Raw genomic sequence first — 16,160 nt, 5'->3', positions numbered from 1 at the left:
GTACTCACCATGCTGACCTGGAAATTTATCGCCAGTCTTTCACTGTCACTGGGCCGAAATCCTGGAACTCCCTTCCCAGTTGGTGGAGCTATACCCCAATAACTGCAGCAGTTGAAGAAAGTGGCTCTCCTTCATCTTCTCCAAGGAAATAGATTCAGACCCAGCCAGCAATATCCACATCCCAAGAATGAGTTGAAAAAAGCAGAATGGATCTTCCAAAATACAAAACCTAATCAATCTAAAACTTGCAAAAGACCCGCAATTTTCAAGCAGTTCACTTACACCACTCTGAGGCAGTCAAAGAAGGAACTGAAGTAATTTGGCACATGCACATTTACATGTGAGGCTGAGGGGTGACCTTATAGAGGGGCATGGATAGGATAAATAGGCAAAGTCTTTTCCCTGGGGTCGGGGAGTCCAGAACTAGAGGGCATAGGTTTAGGGTGAGGGAGGAAAAATATAAAAGAGACCTAAGGGGCAATATTTTCACACAGAGGGTGGTAAGTGTATGGAATGAGGTGCCAGAGGATGTGGTGGAGGCTGGTACAATTGCAACATTTAAGAGGCATTTGGATGGGTATATGAATAGGAAGGGTTTGGAGGGTTATGGGCCGGGTACTGGCAGGTGGGACTAGATTGGGTTGGGATATCTGGTTGGCATGGACAGGTTGGAATGAAGGGTTTGTGTACATCTCTATTATGTGTCCTCCCTTTGAGCAAAAATAGAGTCAGACTGACCAGAATTTCTTTTTTTCCCTAAGTGACAGAAACATAGTGCATGTCAGACTTAAAAATACCTAGCTTTGGATTTGATTTGAGCTATAACCCCAGACAACTCACTTTCTCGAAGACAACTAATCTATTGGTGGCACATACAAAACCCACAATTCCCTCGGCTATTGACAGTGTGAGATAGCAATTAAAAAGGGAAGCTCCAACATCTGTGAGTTCAAGTACTTTCAATCAAGCATTGTTCTTGGCTGGACTCTGAGTGCAGATTACAAAGTTTGCTGCAGCAAGGAAAAGGGAAAAACTGAATATAGGTCAATCAAAACTGTTCTCACACCCTTTGCTGGAGCAGAAATAAGTAGTGTAAGGGGGATGAGAACTGGCCACGTCTCAACACACAATTGTTGCAGACCTGAAGCTGGGAATCAGACATGAATTATTGCTTAATCGAGAATCCCTTGGGAGAGCCCAAAACTGAAGGGCATAAACATAAGCTAGTCACTAATATTTCCATTGTAGAATTCAGGAAAGCCTTCTTTACCCAGAGTCGTTAGAATGTGGATCTCAACACCACAGGGAGTAGTTGAGGCAAATTACATACATGTATTTAAGGGGATACTAGGTAAGCCAACAAGGAAGAACAGAATAGACAGTTACATCGACAGGAAAACCACTGACTTAGACTCGTTGAGGTAAATGGCCTTTTTCAGTGTTGCTAATTCTGTCTCATTCCATAAACTCCTGACAGTGCACCACATGGATATCCTTGGCATAAGGTTTGGAAAGAAGGAGAGATGTCCTGTGTTTGGACCTCCAGGCACATGTTCAGAGAGCAGCAAGAGTAGTGTCAAGCCCCAACGAAATGGCAGTGCCATAAGACCTTGGGCAGGTGGTCAAATGTCATAGGCAAAAGTTTAGATCAGAGTGTTGCTGGAAAAGGACAGCAGGTCAGGCAGCATCCGAGAAGCAGGAAAATCAATGTTTTGGGCAAAAGCTCTTCATCAAATGTCACATCCTATTAACAACACCATTAACCTCAGGAACTGAAAAATGCGCCACACCCTCATCACTCACCTGCCAGTAATCTCTATCAATTGGACACATACCTGGTATTCAAGTGTTTTGCCACACCCTGACATACATGTCATTGCTGAAAATGTGTTGCTGGAAAAGCGCAGCAGGTCAGGCAGCATCCAAGGAGCAGGAGAATCGACGTTTCGGGCATGAGCCCTTCTTCAGAATGAGGACAGTGTGTCTAGCAGGCTAAGATAAAAGGTAGGGAGGAGGGATTTGGGGGAGGGGCATTGGAAATGCGATAGGTGGAAGGAGGTCAAGGTGAGGGTGATAGGCCGGAGTGGGGTGGGGGCGGAGAGGTCAGGAAGAAGATTGCAGGTTAGAAAGGCGGTGCTGAGTTTGAGGGTTGGGACTGAGACAAGGTGGGGGGAGGGGAAATGAGGAAACTGGAGAAATCTGAGTTCATCCCTTGTGGTTGGAGGGTTCCTATGCGGAAGATGAGGCGCTCTTCCTCCAGCTGTTGTGTTGCTATGGTCTGGCGATGGAGGAGTCCAAGGACCTGCATGTCTTTGGTGGAGTGGGAGGGGGAGTTGAATTGTTGAGCCACAGGGTGGTTGGGTTGGTTGATCCGGGTGTCCCAGAGGTGTTCTCTGAAACGTTCGTAAGTAGGCGGCCTGTCTCCCCAATATAGAGGAGGCCACATCGGGTACAGCGGATGCAGTAAATGATGTGTGTGGAGGTGCAGGTGAATTTGTGGCGGATATGGAAGGATCTCTTGGGGCCTTGGAGAGAAGTAATGGGGGAGGTGTGGGCGCAAGTTTTGCATTTCTTGCGGTTGTAGGGGAAGGTGCCGGGAGTGGAGGTTGGGTTGGTGTGGGGTGTGGACCTGACGAGGGAGCCACGGAGGGAGTGGTCTTTTCGGAACGCTGATAGGGGAGGGGAGGGAAATATATCCCTGGTGGTGGGGTCCATTTGGAGGTGGCGGAAATGACGACGGATGATCCGATGTATCTGGAGGTTGGTGGGATGGTAGGTGAGGACCAGTGGGGTTCTGTCCTGGTGGCGATTGGAGGGGCGGGGCTGAAGGGCGGAGGAGCGGGAAGTGGAGGAGATGCGGTGGAGGGCACCGTCGATCACGTCTGGGGGGGAATTGCAGTCTTTGAAGAGGTAGGCCATCTGGGTTGTACGGATTTGGAACTGGTCCTCCTGGGAGCAGATGTGGCAGAGACGAAGGAATTGGGAATATGGGATGGCGTTTTTACAGGGGGCAGGGTGGGAGGAGGTGTAGTCTAGGTAGCTGTGGGAGTCGGTCGGTTTATAGTAAAGGTCCGTGTTGATTCGATTGCTCGAGATAGAAATGGAAAGGTCTAGGAAGGGGAGGGAGGAGTCTGAGACAGTTCAGGTAAATTTGAGGTCGGGGTGGAAGGTGTTGGTAAAGTGGATGAACTGTTCATTGTCCTCGTGGGAGCACGAGGCAGCGCCGATACAGTCATCGATGTAGCGGAGGAAAAGGTGGGGATGATGCCAGCGTAGCTGCGGAAGATGGACTGTTCCACGTATCCTACGAAGAGGGAGGCAGAGCTGGGGCCCATGTGGGTGCCCATGGCTACTCCTTTGGTTTGGAGGAAGTGGGAGGATTGGAAAGAGAAGTTGTTCAGGGTGATTGCTACAGATCTCATACCCGCATGCCACAACCCATGCATACTTCCCCCTCTTTAAATAAGATAGCAACAATAACAAAAATTCACAATTATATGGTGGTTTTAATGTGATTAAAAGCTTTTCCCAATAAAATTTTACAACAAAACATAACAGTGTCACGAGTCAATATTATAACTGGATGGCCAAAGAGATACTTATGATAGAGCTTGAGAGACTAGAATTAATGGAGTACTAACAATTTAAAGTTTCTCAAGAGTTGGAGGAGCCTACAGATGTAGCAAATAGTGAGTACATGGTGGAGTTTGCAAAGAAGGCTTTGAACTTTAAATCAAGACTTAGTTATACAGGACCCTGTGTGGTATAAGCAAGCACTGGAATGTTGAAGAATGGGACTTGGTGCAGGTTAGGACACAGGCAGTAGAAGTGAAGATTACCTCAGGTTTACAGACAAGGAATGTGAGGGGCTTGAGAAAACAGTGTCATTTCTAGAAGTAACAAAGGCTTGACTGTGGTTTTCAGCAGCAGGCGAACTGAAACAGGGACAGAGGTGGCTAGTAATGATACAGGTCTATAGTCAGAAGATCATCTCAACATCGAATACAATACCAAGGTTCAAAGTTGTCTGGTTCAGCCTAAGTTGTTGCCAAGTTAAAGAATGGAGCCTTTAAGCCACTTTACCAATACTGAGATGTCTTTGTTATTAAATCGGCTTTTTACAAAAATGGAACATGGGAAACTAAACGAGAGAATGATATAGTGATTGAATTTGGAAAGTCAGTGGATCTGTACTTTGCTCGAGCTCCTTAACAATCTTTTTAATGTTTCTAATCAAAATGTTGGAGAAGTATTATGGTCTTGGGTGACAAGAGTCAGAGAGAAAAAAAGGTGATTACTTTTAAGGGAGAATAAGACAATTTTCACACTCTTCTTGTCAAAGATTCAAAACCAGGGCAAAGGGAACAGGTGCAGGTGACGAGAAGCACACAACCTCATACAATGAGTGCACAATGTAAAATCTGTGTAAAGTACGGGAGTACACAGTCACATTATATTCTCAGCCTTTCATCCACTTTAATGAGGTAGTTGCCATGGATTTAAGGGTCAGGGACAAACACAGAAATATTGTTATTTTAAACTTTATAGACATGGCAACCAGCCACAGGCTGAATTTTATGACCAGGTGATAGAGTGAGAGGAAGGTCAATCTGATTGGCCCAAAATTTCAGCAGTGTCAGCTCCATTCCTCTTCTACTGCATTTGACACTGAGCTCGGTCACAAACTCTGCCAGAACTGCAACTAATTCGAGACGAATACAAAAGTTCTCTCGAGCCCCAAAGAGATGTTCCAACCTCGTGGTTATGGCTTTGCATACTCTGATGAAGAGCTAACAGAGAGTCATCAAAGTTCATCCGAGTACTTCACTGTCAACCATATGGCTCACCATCGGAATTTGCAGCTACCCATGCAGGGTCTCACCAAGCAGTCAGTTTGGTCTCCAATCATATGTAGCACCTGTGACTATAATTCAAAGATTGATTGCCCTTTTAATGTCAAACATGCTTATAATGCTCCAGAATTCTGAGTTTTTTTGTCGATTGGCAACTGCTAATCTCAATAGCTTGTTGATGTGCTAGCAATTTTGACTTTTAACTAGGCTCCAGTATGCAGATATATTGGGTACAGCATCGACAGACAGAGAGTTCAAGTTGAGTATTGCTGAGGAAAGAGACATGGAGCTCTTTGTCTTCCACTTGTCAGGATAGATGCAAGAATGTAAATTTGGAAGGGAGCAAGAATTTATAGTGTTTGAGAAAAGGATGCTGATTGACTCCCTTGTTGTATAACCTATTGCTCCATTTGAGCTCTTGCACAAGTCCTGACAAGTGCAAGATTGTCTCATTCTCTTCAACAACGCTGAAGTTCTGAAGCACCAAACGACTATTTACGCTCCAAGTTGCTGCACAGAAGTCCAAAACCAGAAAGAGACAGCATTTGAAAATGAAAGCAGTATTTACCTGAAAGTCAATTTGATAGTAAAAAAGAAAACAAAGAAACTAGTGTCACTGTCATTTTATCAGATGCAAAGAAATCTTTTCACAAGCGGGTGTGAGCTTCATTAGGATCTGGTTTATGAGAAAGCTTTTCTATGCTGGATCAGAGTTCCATTTAAAGGAACTTTGATATGAATTTAAAAAGCGACATACTAACCAAAAGTGCCCAGTGAAATTGTTTTTGTAACAACATCATTTTTAGTCATAGTCCTTATAGCAACAACGTGTATTTATATAGTGCCCTTATAATACAATTGCAAAGGAGGAACTCAGGAAAATTACAATCAGCAGAATGCGGTACTGAGACAGTTGTTGAAGTTGTGCTGAAAAATCCCAGGAACACCACCTAAGGGTCTTTTAAGAAGTGACTAGTGAGACAGTTGATATATTGGTTTTAATTTTCAAAAATTCTTTAGATTTGGGAATGTTGGAAGAAAATAAATATTTGTTCTTTATTCAAAAAGAGAGGGAGAAAGAAAGTGGAAAGTTTCATGTCTGTAGGTCTGGAGTCACATGTAGGCCAGACCAGGTAAGGGTAGCAAACCTCTTTCTCTAAAGCACGTTAGTGAACAATCGAAAATAGTTAACATTACTGACACTCGCTTTCAATTCCAAATTTCTTATTAATTTAATTTAAAGTCCACTAGATAATGTGGTGGGACTTGAATTCGCATCACTGGTGAATTAGTCTGGTCCTCTGGCTTGCAGGCTCAGTGACTTTACCAGATCCCCCTAATTGTATGAAAGTAACAACATTAAGAATATTTATAACTTGGCCAGTCAATTGGACATCAGGGTCTGCCAAGAACTCACGTCATATTTCAAATCCTCTACCACCCTGATGATGTTCTTGGCATGATTAGATAAAGACCATTCTCCCAGATGAAATATTGCACAGGTCCAAATAATATTAAAACAGATTTAGAAAGCTGGATGTCTGCTCCACCTCCTTCTTAGGAGAGCAGGTGTAATTAAAATGAGCACATTCTCATCCATAATTATTAATTCAGTTTGATTGCTTTGGTACCCCCTCGCCAGCTGCTTACTGTTATGTGGAATTCACATGGGTGGGTCAGGCACCTGCCCACGCCTCACCACACTCTGAAACAATAAGGACTCCGGTGGGTGGAGTGTGAGAAGGCAAGTGACTTTTACTAACCTACAAGTTTTTATTATCTGGAACCAAAAGAGAAAATCTGGAAAATCTCAGCAGGTCTGGCAGCATCTGTAAGGAGAGAAAAGAGCTGAAATTTCGAGTCTAACTGACCCTTGGGCTTTGACAGTCAGTTAGAGTTAGTTAGACTTGAAACGTCAGCTCTTTTCTCTCCTTACAGATGCTGCCGGGCCTGCTGAGATTTTCCAGCATTTTCTCTTTTGGTTTCGAATTCCAGCATCCGTAGTAATTTGCTTTTATTTATTATCTGGAATTCTGGTTAAGTTGTAGAATATAAAAAATGCGGAGCCTTTTGTCTCCCTTGGATCTTTTTTCATTCACTCATGTGATGTGGCCCTTAAGAAGATGGTGGTGAAAATTCTGTCAACATTTGTCCAAGTTAGTGACAGTGTAAAGTTGATCACTTCTGGGTTTCCTCTCATTGTTCCCCACAGATTATAGCTGACTGAATAATAATGACTTTAATTCACTCTTTCATATGATATGTGTGTCGCAGGGCGGGCCAGCATATGTTTCCCATTCCTAGTTGCCCTTGAGGCAGTGATAGTGAGCTGCCTTCTTAAACACTGCAGTCTGTATCTTGCAGGGATAGAGTTCCAGGATTTTGTCCCAATGACGGTAAAGCAGTGGTGACATAGTTTTGAGTCAGGATAATGGCGATTGTTCCCTGAAGGAAGGGTGCCAGTCTCCATGGTGGAAGGGTGCATGCGGCTGGTACTCGTTGGTCATGCCTTGCTCTGCGGTTTGGTCATGGGTACGATAGATGTCATCTGGATAAGGTGGTGAGATAGAGCCACCGAATACGCAATCTCAGATTTTCCCAATGGTCAGTTTGTTTTGCAAGTTTGGTAAGATCATACCCAGAATATTAATGAGACAACGTAGGTTGAAAACAAAGAGTTTAAAAAGCATTAATCTCCTCAATTGGAAAAGCGCCACAAGAGTCTCACTACGCCACTTGTGAAAAACAAAAGATGGGGGTGAGATGGTTTCCAGATTGTCAGATTTCTTACCCGATTCTGCCACAAGTCTTGCCACAGCCCACATTGCTCAAACTCTTGCACGTTTCTGCCCTGTTTTTGCCAATTCAAAAACGTCTGGTTAAATTGTCTCCTTTACAAGCATAAATTCTCTTGGGCTTGGAGAGAGCAGGGAGCAGATAGCCGAGTGGTATTATTGTTGGGCTGTTAAACCAGAGCCCCACGTAATGTTTTGGGGACCTGGGTTTGAATCCTAACACAGGACATGATGAAATATTGAAGGCATTAAGAATCTGGAATTACAAGCTTTAGTTTAGCTCTCAGCAGTTGTTGGGATTTTGAAGTTGGCTGTGGGAATGGTTTCATCTCTCTCTCTGTTACAGCAAACAGCTGGTGTTTTTATTTCTCTCTCTACCCAAATTTTCCCTTGATGGTCTTATGAATTAACCTTGTTGTGACTAATTGAGGGGATGGACTGAAGAAGAAAAGGGAATCTGTTCATCCCTCCTCACCAGGGTGCTTGACCCTTTGCAGTATTCCATCTGGAACTGTAACAAGTTGGTGAACGTTGCTTGGGAACTGGTCATATCACCTTTTAGGAGAGAGAGATAAGAAGGAATTATTTCTCTCAGAAAGTTGTGTTGCTTTGGAACTCTCTGCCTCAGAAGGCAGTGGAACAGTATCACTGAATATTTTTAAAGTGGAGGTGGATAGATTCTTGTTAGGCAATAGAATCAAAAGTTATGGGGGTTGTTATGGACCAGACCAAACCCCCTGCAAATAAAGGAGGAGAAAGAGAGGACTCCAGGTGCTGGAGATCAGAGTCAAAACATGTGGTGCTGGAAAAGCACAGCTGGTCAGGCAGGAGAGTCAACGTTTCGAGCATAAACTCTTCCTGATGAAGGGCTTATGCTCGGAACGTGGACTCTCCTGCTTCTCTTTGACTGCTTTTCCAGCACCACACTTTTTACCCCTGCAAATAAAACAAGGCAATAGCCTAGACTAACTTTTTCTTATTTAAAGGCAAGTGTAAAGTGCCATGTTCCAGAGGTAATTCGATTGGTTACACTATTCAGCTTTAACCAAAACACACTTTATTCTTTCTCTGCAGTTAAAATACAAACAAAAGAAAGTGGAATTGGTACAATTTTAACTCTAGTGGAAAACTTAACAGAATAAGAGATTATTTAACCATTAAACAGTAGTTGTTCCAATATAGTAACATTCCATAAAGACAACCCTTGGCAAAGGCAAAGTCAATAAAATAGATTGTCTCATATGTAATGTGTCTCCAGACCAGGAGGAGAGACCATCAAGAGAAAATTCTGGCAAAGAGAGAAAATTCCAGCTGTTTGTTGTACAGAGAGAGAGAGATGAAGCCACTGCCACAGCTAACTTCAAATCCCCGACAACTGCTGAGAGCTAAACTAAAACCCCAGTTCTATGGGAGCCTGACTACACCCATTCATGCTGCTTCTATTGTACCAACTTTAAAAAGAACCCAAGGCCTCACAAGTTGTTTACTTTATTAGCTTCAAACAGACCATCAACACTTCTGTCTCAACCTCTCTTCATAAAAAAGAGCCCAGCTCAAAATACACCTCTTAAAGTCTTGGTAATGTCACAGAGATAGTTGGAAATATGCAATTCATAACAGATCAGCCATTATTTTATTAAATGGTAGAATAATCACAAGCAGCAGAGTGACCTATTTCAACTCCTAGTCCATAGTTTTGTAAAAGCCCAAGGTTATAAAAGGTGCTACATAAATGTAAGCTATTAATTTTGCTCGTGTTCCTTGATCCCCATTTCTCCTTTCTGCATGCTTTAGATTTGTTAACTGTATTGAAGATGCTTCTTTTAAAAATGCTCTGTGTTATTTGATTTATTGCTCTTCAGAATTTCTGAACGCCGATTTAAAATAAAAGGAGGGTGAAAAGAATTGAATCGGTTATATTTGCATCTCAGATCAAAACTGATTTGAATGTTCCCAGAACTCCTGTTGTTCGAACTGGCTATAACTCTGTCTCCTGCTTTCAGTCGAAGGATGGCTTAAAACAAGTAATTGGAGCTAATGAGCTTAACTTTGCTTCAGTAAAACCCCACGGTTCTGTAATATCAGGGACAGAAATAATCTCCCACACAGTCCCTGAAGAGTGTAGGGCTAGAGTGCTCATTGTAGGTCACAGGGAGTCACAGCATCCTGTATTCATCCAGGTAATGCCAAGATCACCACAGAGTTCACCATTCATATCAGCAATCTCGCTTTTGAAGAGTCTCAAAGGCTCAACATGAAAGATGGGCACGGCCACTGTATATGAGAGTGTCACATGTGGCATGCTACCATCATGCTTGAATGAAGTCTGAGTGACAACTATTCCAACAAGATTAAGGAAGTCTGTTTATTTTCAAACACAAAGAATGATTACCAACAGGACACCAAGAAGATGCAGATGGGATAAACTGAAGACAGACAGACAGACACATACACACACGACGATAGGGTTGTTTTCTTATAGGAGAGAGAGATGACTGTTGCTGAGTTTAATTTAATGGTCACCAAACCTCATGTGAGAGGCGTACATCACAAACCAGCCATCCAACCAACTCCCCCTCAACCCAAATGCATGCAGACATACACACTTTACATTTTCCCGCACTCACATCATAGATGACTAGTTATACTGCCTTCTTAATGTTTTAAAATAACATTGAAAGTTTGTACCAAACAGTTTATTATTCGTATAATGCCCTGAAGTAGAAACTGTCTACATGTCAATAAGTTGATCATTTCCATTAGATACATAGTGATGAGAAAAGAGGTATGTCTCAGTGCAGTCAGCAATGCTGCACTAACTGACAGTCTGGGTACCACAGGGAGATATTCCTCTTGGATAAACCTATGCTACATCTTATCATGCTGTGCTGAGTCCCCTCAGTTTGGCAAGTACCAAATACATCCTGTTCAAAATTTGACATTTTCCAAATGGTAGTTTCCTTGTGAACTGTCCATAAGAACATGAGTAGGCTATTCAGCCCCTCCAGCTTGCCCTACTATTCTATAAGATCATGCCAGGTCTGCCCCAGGCCTTAATTTATCTTTCATCACAGCTCCTCATAGCCCTCAACTCCTTGATATTGCAAAAATCTATCTACTTCCTACTTAAATACTTTCAATATTCTAGCCTTCACAATTCTCTGGGGTAGGGGATTCCAGCCATTCACTATCCTGAGAGAAGAAATTCCTTCATGTCTCAGTTTTAATTGACTATCCCCTTACTCTGTAACTGTGTTCCCTTGTTCGGGACTCCCCCTACTAGTGGAAACATTTTCTCAACATCTACTTTGTCAAACACCCTCAGAACCATGTGCATTTCAATAAATCACCTCTCAGTCTTCGAAATAGTAATGATTGAAGATTTAATTGTTCTTGATAAGTCAACTTCTTCATCAAGTGTAAATCATTTTTTGACTGAGCGAGTAGAATTGGAGTTGGGAGTTTTTGCTGTTAGTAAGACATCAAGTGGGGCCAACAATTGGACTCATGGCACTGGGTGGGAAAACAGAAAATTTCCCAGATTTCTGACATTGCCATTTTACAAAACCTATCTCTTGGTAGTGTGCTGGATGTGAACAAGTTCAGTCTGTGCTTTGTAATAGCACCTGTGACTAAATAACCTGCTCACACAACCTGCCCGTGAAAAGGGGACACCAGTGGAAATCTGACTGATGCCCATTGTACCTGTAGAACAGAATGGTGAAATTATTTGGTTGCAACATGAACAAAGCAATCACAGTCTGTTGTGTTTTGACTAGCCCAATACAGAACCCTAAGCTGTAAAATAGCCAGCGTGACACACAACTCATTAAATACTCAGTGAAAGTAAGGACTGCAAATGTTGGAGATTAGAGTGGAGAGTGTTGTGCTGGAAAAGCACAGCAGGTCAGACAGCATCCAAAGAACAGGAAAATTGATGTTTCCGGCAAAAGCCCTTCATCAGGAATGAGGCTGGGAACTTTGGGGGTGGAGAGAAAAATGGGAGGGGGTGGGGGTGGGGAGAAGGTTGCTGAGAGTGCAATAGGTGGATGGAGATGCGGCTAATGGTGATAGGTCGGAGGGGAGGGTGGAGCAGATAGGTGGGAAGGAAGATTGACAGGTGGAACAGGTCATGAGGACGGTGCTGAGCTGGAAGGTTGGAACTGGGATAAGATTAGGGGAGGGGAATGAGAAAACTAGTGAAATCCACATTGATGTCATGGGCTTGGAGGGTCCTGAGGTGAAAGATGAAGCATTTTTCCTTCTGGCATCGGGTGGTAAGAGAGAGAAGATGGAGGAGGCCCAGGACCTGCATGTCCTCGGCGGAGTGGAAGGGGGAGTTGAAGTGTTCGGGGCAGTGGGATTGGTTGGTTCAAGTCTCCCAGAGATGTTCTCTGAAGCATTCTGCAAGTAGGCATCCTGTCTCCCCAATGTAGAGGAGACCGCATCAGGAGCAACGGATACAGTAAATGACATGTGTGGATGTGCAGGTGAAATTTTGATGGATGTGGAAGGCTCCTTTGGGGCCTTGGATGGAGGTGAGGGAGGAGGTTTGGGCACAGGTTTTGCAATTCCTGCGGTGGCAGGGGAAAGTGCCAGAAGCGGAGGGTGCGTTGTTGGGGGGCGTGGACCTGATGAGGTAGTCGCGGAGGGAACGATCTTTACAGAAAGCTGATAGGGTTGGGGAGGGAAATATATCTCTCATGGTGGGGTCTGTTTGTAGGTGGCAGAAATCAGAGGATGATGCGATGTATAGACCCCTCTCCAACTCCGAGGCTCCCTGATGAAGGGCTTTTGTCCAAAACATCGATTTTCCTGCTCCTGTTCGATGCTGCCTAACCTGCTGTGCTTTTCCAGCACCACACTCTCAACTCTCATTGATTCCTCATCAGACAAAACCATTTTCCAGTTGTGTTACAGAGCACAGTGACTCGGGTAATACGGAACAAGAAATAAATAGATTTCAAATGCCCACTTTCACCAACGATATCTGGTCGAAACTAATGCTGGAAATTGCAGCAGAAGCCCAGTGCCTCTTGTCTGCTTCTCACTCCGTGCTGTCTTACTGCGTCCACTCACTCTCTCACACATTCCCTCTGCCTCCCCTGAGTGAAAGTAGGCATGAAATTGCTAAGCGCTCTCCTCCATGTCAACTGACCGCAGAGATGCCTGAAAATAAGATCATGTTATGTTCAGCCAAGTGAGGCATTGCATGTTGCCTGGCTCCTGTGCCGGCTAGGGTGGGTTGAGTTATTTGCTGGCAGCTGTCTGTTATCCACTGCATTGCTCTCATTGCCGCTCACTTCAAACTCAGTCAGGGCGGCCTGAGCCACAGAGTAAGTCATGCCTGTAGTAAGAACCTGGGAGGGTCAGAGGTCAACGAGCAATCATTCCAATTTCACTTTGGATATTCTCAGAAGTGGCAGTCCTCCTCTGCCTTTTGAAGTATCTTGGACATAAACATTAAGTCCTTTGGAAGATGATGGCTAAGAATTTGGAACCAACTTCTAGGTAATTGGCCAGATGGCCAGGGGTGAGGCTTAGACTGTTTTTAATGAGGGTGGATAATGAGTAAACCAGGGTTGGGTGCAGATGGCTAAGGTCAGCAATTGGCCAGATGCTTAATCTCACATCAGAGTTGTTACAGTAATTCTGGCACAGTACATCAATTCTTTCACTTATTTGATCAGTTCAATATCCTATTATCAACCGCACACATCAAACTGAGTGCCAGAGTTTGTTTGTTTTTAATTCCCATTCACTGATCCCTTTTATCCAAACAGGTTGAATTCGGGGATATTGAGACATTTCCAAGATCCCCCCACCCCTTCCTCCGAACAATTTGAATCCAGTCATGGCATGAACTTGTTGCAGCTTGTTTCCCCACCTTAAAGTCCAAAGTGTAAGACGTTCCTGCATAAGTGTAGGTATTAATTCTGTAAACAGACTGGTTGCTATGCTCCAGCTAAGGTCACTATCTTCACTGAAGAGAATTTATTTTTTCCATGTTATGACCTGGAATGCACTCCCTGAAAGGAAAATGATATCACAAAAAATGAAAGACTTGCACTTACATAGCACCTTTCCTGACCTCAGCTCACTCCAAGCTACTCTTTGAAATGTGGGCGCTGTTGCAACTGGGGGAAAGGCAGCATCCAATAAGAGCACAGCAAACTCCTACAAACAGAATTCCTTTTCTCTTTGTGAACTGCAGATGCTAGAAATCAGAAACAAAAACAGAAATTGCTGAAAGAACTCAGAGGAAGGGTTCTGAGGAAGGGTCACCAGACCCGAAACATTAGCTCTGATTTCTCTCTGCAGGTGCTGCCAGACCTGCTGAGCTTTTTCAGTAATTTCTGTTTTTGTTCCTTTTCTCATCTTGCTTTTCAGATGATGGCTGGGGCCTACATATTGATCAGAACACAAGGAATATCTCCCCTCTTCTTACAAATCATGCCTTTTATGTCATCCTGAGAGAGTAGATGGGGTGTCTGTTTAAGAAAATAGCCCCATTGACCATGCGACACTCCGTCAGTGCAGTACTGGAGTGTCAGGTTGAATTTTGAAGTCATCACCTGAACAACAACTTGAGCCTACAACCTTCAGCCTCAGAGGGGAGTGTGCTACTAACACAACTATGGCTGCCACCACTTTTAGCAACTCCCAAGAGCAAATCAGATGTAAACTTGACCGCAAAATGTAGGAGCAGCAGTAGACCATTCATTGAGTCTTCTCTACCATTCAGTAAGATCATGGCTCATCTGATCATTCTTAACCCCACTTTCCTATAACACTTAATTCCTTTAATGATTAAAAATCAATCTATCTCAGTCTTGAATATACTTAATAGCTCAGTCTTGACAACCCTCTACAGTAAAAATTCCACAGATTAAGTACTCTCTGAGAGTAAGCATTCCTCCTAATATCATTTTAAATGTGCAACCCCCTGTTCTGAGATTCTACCCTCTGGTCCTAGGCTCTTTGCAGCTGTACAACACTCTGGTGCAGCCACACTTGGAATATTGCGTACAGTTCTGGTCACCGCATTATAGGAAGGATGTGGAAGCTTTGGAAAGGGTTGCCTGGTATGGAGGGAAGGTCTTACAATGAAAGGTTGGGGGTCTTGAAGCTGTTTTTGTTAGAGAGAAGAAGGTTGAGAGGTGACTTAATTGAGACATACAAGATAATCAGACGGTTAGATCGGGTGGACAGTGAGAGCACTTATCCAGGGATGGTGATGGATAACACGAGGGGCTAAGCTTCAAATAGAAGGGTGATAGATAAAGAACAGATGTCAGAGGTAGTTTATTTACTCAGAGATTAGTAGGGCCTTGGATGCATTGCCTGGAACATTGTAGACTCGTCAACTTTACGGGCTTTTAAATGGTCATTGGATAGGCATATGGACGAGAATGAAATAGTGTAGGATAAATGGACTTCAGTTTGGTTTCATAGGTCGGTGCAACATCGCGTGCCGAAGGGCCTGTACTGCGCTGTAATGTTCTAGCTTCTATTTTCTATATGTTCTTTCTGTATCTACCCTGCCAAGGCCGCTAAGAATTGCATGTTTTTCAATAAGTTCTCCTGTCATTCTTCTCTCTTCCTCTGTTGCTGCCTGATCAGACCCGAGACCACTCTCCATGCAGCTGCCTCTCTTGACTTGACTTCAACTTGGAGACATGGCCATTTATTTGATACAGTGCATTTGCCACACAAACCGCTGGCACACGATGTCTTTGTGGTTTGGTCATAGAACTGTGCCATATAACAACATTTCTGTCCCTTGACTGAGGACTGCTGACAATCATGATGAGCTGCGTGGCTGTGTACCTGTGCTAAGCAAGACTGAGGTACTTTTAAAGTAGCATTGAGGAGATAATGCACCAAAAGACAAAGGAGACTGTATGAACAGCAAAGTATCCACAAAGCAAGTGAGCAATAAGAGAGCAAGCCCTGAGATAAAAAGAGAAGGTGTACCAAAGAAGCACTAACTTTGCTTTCTCCCCACACACCTGTTGCCTTTCTCCAGTAATTCATAATTTTGTTTTGGATCTCCAGCATCTGCAGTTCTTGGTTTTATGAAGCGAGTAGCCCTGGGATAGTACCTTGTCGAATCTGTGAGCTGCCTGCCTCTCCCTGCCCACAAGATGCAATGAAAAATTCTGGTGGGCTCCTCAGTGCAGCATTGAAGCTCAGCAGCCTACTGTAAGTAGATCGGGGGAGTGGGGGTGTCCACTTATCAAGATGATAAGGTGAGGTCAGTATTTAAAAGGCATTTGGATGGGTATATGAATAGGAAGGGTTTGGAGGGATATGGGCCGCGTGCTGGCAGGTGGGACTGGATTGGGTTGGGATATCTGGTCGGCATGGACAGGTTGGACTGAAGGGTCTGTTTCCATGCTGTACACCTCTATTACTCTATGAGGGGTGACCTTGTAGAGATTTATAAAATCATGAGGTACTTGGATAAGGTGAAAAGGTCTTTTCCCAAGGGTAGAGAAGTTCAAAACTA

Source organism: Chiloscyllium plagiosum, unplaced genomic scaffold (assembly GCF_037043375.1).
Source record: "Chiloscyllium plagiosum isolate Xiang-an unplaced genomic scaffold, Cpla_swu_hap1 HiC_scaffold_1, whole genome shotgun sequence".
Classification (NCBI taxonomy): domain Eukaryota; kingdom Metazoa; phylum Chordata; class Chondrichthyes; order Orectolobiformes; family Hemiscylliidae; genus Chiloscyllium; species Chiloscyllium plagiosum.
This window is presented reverse-complemented; position numbering follows the sequence as displayed.